Raw genomic sequence first — 8,656 nt, 5'->3', positions numbered from 1 at the left:
GCTAAACTTGGGGTTGATCATGTTAGACTCACGGAGGAGTTTGATGTACTTGACAAGGCCCACAAGGTCTTGAAAGGTGCTCATGCCACCCTCAAGGAGTCTCATGCTCAACTCCAAGTTAAGCTAACCAAGGAAAAGGCCACATTTCCTCACATGGTCTTAATTGATAATGCAAATGCTACTAACCCATGTTGTGAGCATGTGCATCTTGTGGAGGAGAATGCCAAGTTGAAGGAACAACTCGAGAAAGGTCTTGTGTCATGCATACAAGGCGTGAAGAACCTAAATGACCTTTTGAGCAATCAAAAGGAAGTTGTGGGCAAGGAGGGAGTTGGGTTCTCACCCAAATCCAAGAACAAGAAGAAGAACAAGGAGAAGAAGAGCAAGACCAATCGACCTCCTCCGCTCAAGCAAACCTTTGTGAAGGAGGGAGAAGGTGCTCCTAAGGAGAAGAAGAACAATGGGAAGAGTGGTGATGCCAAAGAGCGCAAAGCCATCTCTCCCAACAAAGCCGGCGACTTTAACCCCTCTTATGTGTTATGCCGTGCTAGTGATGGGCATGTTTATGCTAAATTTGTTGGTTCTTCTTATGAGTACATTGAATGGTCTATTTGGGTTCCTAAGACCCTTGTTACTAACATCAAAGGACCCATTACTCAATGGGTACCTAAAACCAAGCATTGATCTCTTGTAGGTGTTTGCTTCCAGTGGGGGGTCATGGTTGCTCAATAGTGGAGCAACAAATCATATGACCGGGAGCAAGGACTTGGTGGTAGACGTGCACAAGATCCCATCTATGCCCACCAATGTCGAATGGGGTGATGCCTCACATTCTAAGGTATTGGGTCTTGGCAAGGTTGTCATTTCTCATGATCTAACGATCGAGAAAGTCATGCTTGTTGAGTCCCTTGCGTTCAATTTACTTTCCGTTCGTCAACTCGCACGCATGGGCTTTGCCACCTTCTTTGATATTGATACTGTGGCCCTCTTCTGGAGCAAGACTCTTAAAATAGCCTTTGTTGGGCATGTCGAGAACGGTCTCTATGTGATTAACTTTTCGGAGCAACCCACTAAGACCGCGACATGCCTAATGGCTAAAGTTGATGTGGGATGGCTTTGGCATCGCCGTTTAGCCCACGTCAATATGAGATCTTTGCAAAGTCTTCTCAAGGGGGACCATGTTCATGGACTAACGAATGTTAGTTTTGCCAAAGATCATGTTTGCAGTGCTTGTATCGAAGGAAAGCTTCATGAGACGGCTCACCCTCCCACGACTATCATCTACTCGAAGAGACCCTTGGAGCTCCTGCACATGGACCTCTTCGGGCCTCCATCCTTTGACAGTCTTGGGGGTAGAAAGTATTGCTTGGTGATTGTGGATGATTATTCAAGATACACTTGGGTATACTTCTTCAAGAGGAAGAGTGAGACTCAACAAACCGTCATCGACTTTGCAAATGAAGCTCAACGTCAACATAATGCAAAGATTCTGACAATAAGAAGTGACAACGGCACCGAGTTCAAGAACTACACCTTGGATGAGTTTCTTAGTGATGAAGGGATCAAGCATCAATATTCTGCACCATATACCCCTCAACAAAATGGTGTTGCGGAGAGGAAGAACCGGACGTTGATGGATGCGGCAAGGACCATGATGGCGGAGTTCAAGTCTCCATACAACTTTTGGGCCGAAGCCATCAACACAGCTTGTCATGCATCCAATCGGCTCTATCTCCGCAAAGGCTTGAACAAGACTCCGTATGAGATACTCACCGGGAACAAGCCCAATCTCAAGTACTTCCGGGTGTTCGGGTGTAAGTGTTTCATTCTCAAGAAAGGTGTTCGTTTGTCTAAATTCGAGGCTAGAGCTCATGAGGGCATATTTGTTGGTTATGCTACAAACTCTCATGCTTACCGTGTTCTCAACAAGTCCAACGGACTCATTGAGGAGACGTGTAACGTAGAGTTTGATGAAAATAACGGCTCCCAAGTGGAGCAAAGTGGTACTTGTGATGTAGGTGATGAAATTCCTCCCCAAGCCATAAGAAGAATGGGTATTGGTCATATCCTACCCATTGAGGAACCCCTTGTGGCCGAAGGAGAAGGACAATGCTCCACCTCGGTGGAGCCTTCACCTACTCAAGACCCACACGCTTCCGAAGAACAAAGTGAAGGCCCTCAACCTCGGGAACAAGACCAAGGGCAAGATCAATCACAAGATGGTGGTGAACCTCCACATGATGCCCAAGGTCAAGTTCTTCCCCTCGAGCAAGTTCAAGATCATGAGCAAGCTCAAGATCAAGAACAAGCTCATGACGACGCTCAAGATGATCAAGTGAACCCTCCACCTTCGACATCCGAGGAGGAATTGGAGCGTCGTGCCGCGAAGATTGCTTCCAAACTCACCACCAAAGGTCATCTCATGGAGAATGTGGTTGGAAGCCTAAGAAAGGGGGTAAGCACTCATAGACAATTAGCAAACTATTGTGAACATCACGCGTTTGTCTCTTGTGTTGAACCCCATAAGGTCTATGAGGCGCTCGAAGACTCGGATTGGCTCAATGCCATGCATGAAGAACTCAACAACTTCGAGTACAACAAGGTGTGGAGGTTGGTGCCAAGGCCTTCCGGGAACCATAACATCATTGGAACCAAGTGGATCTTCAAGAACAAGCAAGATGCTCATGGGAACATCATTCGCAACAAGGCAAGATTGGTAGCACAAGGCTACTCCCAAGTCGAGGGTATCGACTACGGTGAAACCTTTGCTCCCGTTGCTCGCCTTGAATCCATTCGTTTGTTGATTGCTTATGCTTCCCATCACAACTTTAAGTTGCAACAAATGGATGTTAAAAGTGCTTTTCTTAATGGTCCTATTAATGAGTTGGTCTATGTCAAGCAACCCCCCGGGTTCGAGGATCCCTTCTTCCCGGATCATGTGTATCAACTCGATAAGGCGCTCTATGGCCTTAAACAAGCCCCACGTGCGTGGTATGACCACCTTACCGAGTTGTTACAAGATCGTGGATTTGAAGTGGGGCTAATCGATCCCACTCTTTTTACTAAGAAGGTCAAAGGGGAGTTGTTTGTATGCCAACTATATGTTGATGACATTATCTTTGGTTCCCCTAACAAAGCTTTCAATGAAGAATTTGCCGCTCTCATGACCTCTAAGTTCAAGATGTCTTCGATGGGAGAGTTGAAGTTCTTCCTTGGTTTTGATATCAAACAAAGAAGAGAAGGTACCTTCATCAACCAAGCCAAATACACTCAAGACATGCTCAAGAGATTCAAGTTAAGTGATGTCAAGCCGGCCTCTACTCCAATGCCCACCAAGTGCCAACTTGACATTGATCCCAATGGTAAAGTGGTGGATCAAAAGGTATATCGCTCCATGATTGGCTCCTTGCTTTACCTTTGTGCATCTAGACCGGATATCATGTTGAGTGTGGGGATGTGTGCACGGTTTCAAGCTGCACCGAAGGAAAGTCACTATGTGGCGGTCAAGCGAATCTTTCGATATTTGGCTCATACCCCAAACTTTGGCTTATGGTACCCAAGAGGGGCAAACTTCAAGCTTGAAGGATTTACGGATTCCGATTGGGCGGGAGACAAAGTGGATAGGAAGTCCACTTCCGGAGGGTGCCAGTTTCTTGGGTGCTCTTTGGTGAGTTGGTCTTCCAAAAAGCAAAGTTGTGTATCTCTCTCGTCCACCGAAGCTGAATATGTGGCGGCCGGTAGTTGTTGTGCACAACTCCTATGGATGAGGCAAACTTTAAAGGAATACAGTGTCATTTGTGACAAAGTGCCTCTTTGGTGTGACAACGAAAGTGCCATCAAGATTTCTCTCAACCCGGTGCAACACTTCAAGACGAAGCACATTGAGATTCAGTATCACTTCATCCGGGATCACATTAGGCGAGGAGAGATCGAGCTCAAGTATGTCAACACTCATGATAACCTTGCAGATATTTTCACGAAGCCCTTGGATGAAGCAAGATTTCGCGAGTTAAGGCATGAGCTAAATATCATTGATTCGAGCAATGTGACTTGAACCCTTGCACACCCCACCCCACTCAACTTGGTGTCTAGCTTAGATGTAGGCATGGACATAGGGGGAGTGTTGTTCTCTCAATGAACTTCCCTCCCCCCATTATGCATAAAACGATCAACTCTTTCACATTAGCCATTTTTGATGGTACTTGTGCTTCAAAGACGAGTTTTGGTCATGGGCCCAAGGATAATTCTTCGCGGTGCCATACCAATTGACTCAAACATAGGTGGCTCCGGCCACCGCCCTCTCCTGAGAGAGGCCAGAGCTCGCTCTATTTCGTGTGGTTGTTTGTGGTTGAGTGGTTTCTGTTCTGTTGTGTGTGTGTGTGTGTGTGTGTTGCCGTGTCGGTCCTCTCGTTCCTTTGGCCTTGCTTTTCGTTTTTTTGGAGCGTTAGCCGTTGGTCTAGAAGCCTTGTGGTTGCTGAAGCGGTACTACCGCTGGTGGCGAGCGGTACTACCGCTCCTAGCGGTACTACCGCCCTCCAGCGCGGTACTACCGCTCCTAGCGGTACTACCGCCCTCCAGCACGGTACTAACGCTGTGAGGCGCGGGCAGGGGGTTATATCGGGGGCAGGGGGAGTTTCTTCTCCCCCATACCCATTCGCTCGCCCCCTTCGCCCTGTTCGTCTCTCTCTTCAGCAACCGGCGCCGCGGGAGGGCTCCGGCGGATCTCCCTCTCCAGGGCGCTCCTCTCCGTTTCCTTTGGTGGAATCGATCCCCACCTTGTCCTCTTGCCATGGATGCCGGTATTGCCCCCGTTCCCTGTTTCCTTTTGTCTAGATTTCCAATCTAGCTTTTTAGGGGCAATAGCAGTTGCATCTCTAGATTTTTGTCCAGATCTAGGCTTGAGTAGGATGGAGAATGCTTCTAGACAGTTTGGATTAGTGTTTGGTTAGAGTATTTTTGAATTTGGTAGGACGGTAGTACCGGATTTGACCATGGCAGTAGGAAACTGCTGTTTCCCTGCCTCGAGCGGTACTACCGCCCTCTCCAGCGCGGTACTACCGCTTGGAGCGGTACTACTACTCTCTCCAGAGCGGTACTACCGCTTGGAGCGGTACTACCGCTCAAGGGTCACGGTACTACCGCCCCTCCTACCAGTTTCCGTCATACTCCTACCTCTCAGTGATCCTTTTTGTTCGTGTTTGTGGCTTATGCTCGTTCTTTCTGGTTGCTTGCGTGTTTGTGTGTGTGGTTCCAGGTCATGAGGTTCCTGAGCATTAGGCTCGTCGTGTCAACCCCGGTTGTGCCTCGTCCAAGCGCTACCGTACCACTGAGCCTGCCGGAGGATCTTCTAGTGCTCCACCTCATCCTCATCTGCAGAAGAAGCCTGGGGTCAAGCCAAAGCCAGGCAAAACCGTGCCAGAAATGCCGCCCAAAGAGTTCTAGGCAAGGCGCCGCCGCAACCCGTATGAGGATGACCAAGATTCCACTTTGGTCAACCATCCGTTCTGGAATAGGTTCCAGTTTGTCATCTACTTTGATGTTCTCAAAGCCAAGAAGAATCTCTATGTCAACGTGCACTCCATCGACACCGAGCATATGGAGAACAATCCTGACTACTTTGGTGAAGCTCTTTAGATGTGCACTCAACTGAACATTCTCGGGATCATGCAATTCAACAAGGACTATGATGCTGATATTGTGGCCCAATTCTATGCCATGGTTCACCTTAGGACTGATGAGGACAGGACACTGACTTGGATGACAAATGGCAAGTTGCTTTCAGTCAAGTGGAAAGCTTTCATGCAGTTGATTGGGGTGGAAGATCTAGGTCTTGAGTCTCCTGTCGGCTTTCGCCCCCACCGTCGCGCCAATGCCACTCACAAGCAAGCTCTGTGGCCCTACTACACTCTGAGGATCAATCCTGAGACGAAGAAGGAAACCTATGAGCTGCCTGCCTATCTGGATATTCTTCACCGTATCTTCAGAGAGACTCTTTTCCCTCGCATCGGGAATCTGGACCAGGTTCACTCTTATCTCGTGGACATGCTTCTCTTCTGTCAGCGGGAGAAGGGGCAGAACACCGGAGAGTCCTTGGATATCTCTCATGTTATGTGGTCTGAGCTGGTTTCTGCTATCTCCGAGCGCAAGTGCCCGATTTATGGTCCGTTCATTATGCTACTCATTGAGAAAGCCAGGGATCGTGTCTATCCCAAGGTGGTGCTGGAGATTGGAGAGTTGGTTTCTCACGATGTCAAGCGTCTGAGGAAGAAGGATAACTGGGGCACTCAGGCCCCTAGGACTGGAGTTCCTTCATCTGCTGCTGCCATGGAGACTGAGGAGGAGATTGGGGCTGAGGCTGAGGATGAAGATGATGACTACGTGCCTTCTGAGGCAGAGCCCTCTTGGGCCAAGAAGCTCAAGATCAAGGTGAAGAAGCTGTTTTGCATGGAGTCTCACGGTCAGTACATGACTCATGTGGCTGAGAAGAAGGCCCGAGGTCGCCACAAGGAGCTCATGCGTCAGATGGGTGCTATTGTGATTAGTGGTTCTGAGGATCAGCTTACCGAGGAGGAGGAGTGGATTCAGCAGCACTGCCCTTGGACTGATTCTGATGCTGAGCACTTCCCGGCTGACGATGGTGGCGCAGATGATCCCTCTGAGATCTGATGGGTGTCCCTCGTTTGCCTTCACCTGGAGCCGTAGCAGCACTCCCTCTCCTTTTTGGTGTCTCGATGCCAAAGGGGGAGAGAGTTTAGGGATTTGTGCTTTGTGTCTTCCATCTTCTGTGTTTGTGTTTTCGCTTGTTGCTTTATTTAGTTTGTGTCAGTGAGACCTAAGTTCTGGTTCTGTCAGTGAGACCTAAGCTCGAGTCATATGGTGTGAGACATATGCTACCTTACCTTTCCAGTATCATTATCTATGTCTATCTAGCTTATGAGTTGCATGCTTATCCTGTTATCTATATGTTGCTCTCATATATCTTGCTTAGGTAGTTGGTCTCTAAAATGTAGGGGGAGCATTGATCCTGGCATCTGTGCCATGCAGTCCAAAGCACTTATCTAGGTAGCACACATCCAGGGGGAGCCCTTCTACATTTTAGGACGGTTGTGTTTTTGCGCTTATCCTATATCTATCATATTGTGCAAATCCCGTATTGTCATCAATCCACCAAAAAGGGGGAGATTGTAAGGGCATATTTATCCCCAAGATGTTTTGGTGATTGATGACAATGCTTGTGCGGACTAATCGTGTGCGTTTAGTTCTTTCAGAGATTCATCCATTGGCACGAGACGATTTCCTCCCCTCGGTGTTGTATTCAAGACGGTGTAGCTCCTTCGTTTCGTTGTTGGTGGACTAGTTTCGTAGGAGTCACCGTACTATCAAGAGGGGATCCGCTTTGGTAAGACTTGGGTGGAATCACACGTACACATCCTTATCACACCCGTCGTCTTTCCTTCCGCATCTCTGGAGCTGCCGTTTTCCCCTTGCTATGCTTTGCTCTGCCCCAGCGGTAGTACCGCGACCCACAGCGGTAGTACCGCCGAAGCTCCCCAGCGGTAGTACCGCTCTCAGAGCGGTAGTACCGCTCCAAGCGGTAGTACCGCTCTCCGAACGGTAGTACCGCTTGGGGTTTTCGGCCGTAGTACCGCTGTGCGTCTGGGCTACTTCCGCCTCGATTCTCGAACGAAGTTTTTTGTGTCGGGTTTTGCGGCACTAAGGGCGGTAGTAGGAGCGGTAGTACCGCCCTAAGTGGTAGTACCAGCCTTCCCTAGCGGTAGTACCGCCCTGGGGTCAGGGCCCTGGCAGCGCGGCAGTACCGCTGGGTTGAGCGGTAGTACGCCCGGAGCGGTAGTACCGCCCTTCCCTAGCGGTAGTACCGCTCTGTGCGGGGCTGGTGAGTGGGATAACAGTTGGATTGTTTCCCCCACTATATAAAGGGGTCCTCTTCCCCAAAGTTGACTTACCTCTTTCCCCAAAGCTCCATTGTTGCTCCAAGCTCCATTTTCGCCCGATCTCTCTCCCTAGCCAATCAAACTTGTTGATTTGCTCGGGATTGGTTGAGAAGGCCCAGATCTACACTTCCACCAAGAGAAATTTGATTCCCCCCACTTATCCCTAGCGGATCTTGTTACTCTTGGGTGTTGAGCACCCTAGACGGTTGAGGTCACCTCGAAGCCATACTCCATTGTGGTGAAGCTTCGTGGTGTTGTTGGGAGCCTCCAAGTGTTGTGGAGATAGCCCCAATCTTGTTTGTAAAGGTCCGGTTGCCGCCTTCAAGGGCTCCAATAGTGGAATCACGACATCTCGCATCGTGTGAGGGCGTGAGGAGATTACGGTGGCCCTAGTGGCTTCTTGGGGAGCATTGTGCCTCCACACCGCTCTAAGGAGACGTACTTCCCCTTAAAAGGAAGGAACTTCGGTAACACATCCTCGTCTCCACCGGCTCCACTCTTGGTTATCTTGTCCCTTTACTTTTGCAAGCTTACTTGAGTTATATCCATTGCTTGCTTGTGTGCTTATTGTCTTTGCATCATATAGGTTGTCCACGTAGTTGCACATCTAGACAACCTATTTAATTGCAAGGTTTAAATTGTTAAAGAAAAGTCTAAAAATTGTTAGTTGCCTATTCACCCCCTCTAGTCAACCATATCGATCC

General features: G+C 48.9%; 1 pseudogene; it reads left to right on the top strand.

Annotated features, from left to right (window-relative positions):
- The first annotated feature begins 3,163 nt into the window (after positions 1–3,163).
- LOC123115061 (uncharacterized) overlaps positions 3,164–8,656 on the top strand; it is a 67,126-nt pseudogene continuing 61,633 nt past the window's right edge.

This window comes from Triticum aestivum, chromosome 5B, assembly GCF_018294505.1.
Source record: "Triticum aestivum cultivar Chinese Spring chromosome 5B, IWGSC CS RefSeq v2.1, whole genome shotgun sequence".
Classification (NCBI taxonomy): domain Eukaryota; kingdom Viridiplantae; phylum Streptophyta; class Magnoliopsida; order Poales; family Poaceae; genus Triticum; species Triticum aestivum.
Note: the sequence above shows the minus strand (reverse complement) of the source record. Positions and strands in the feature narration are given on the sequence as shown.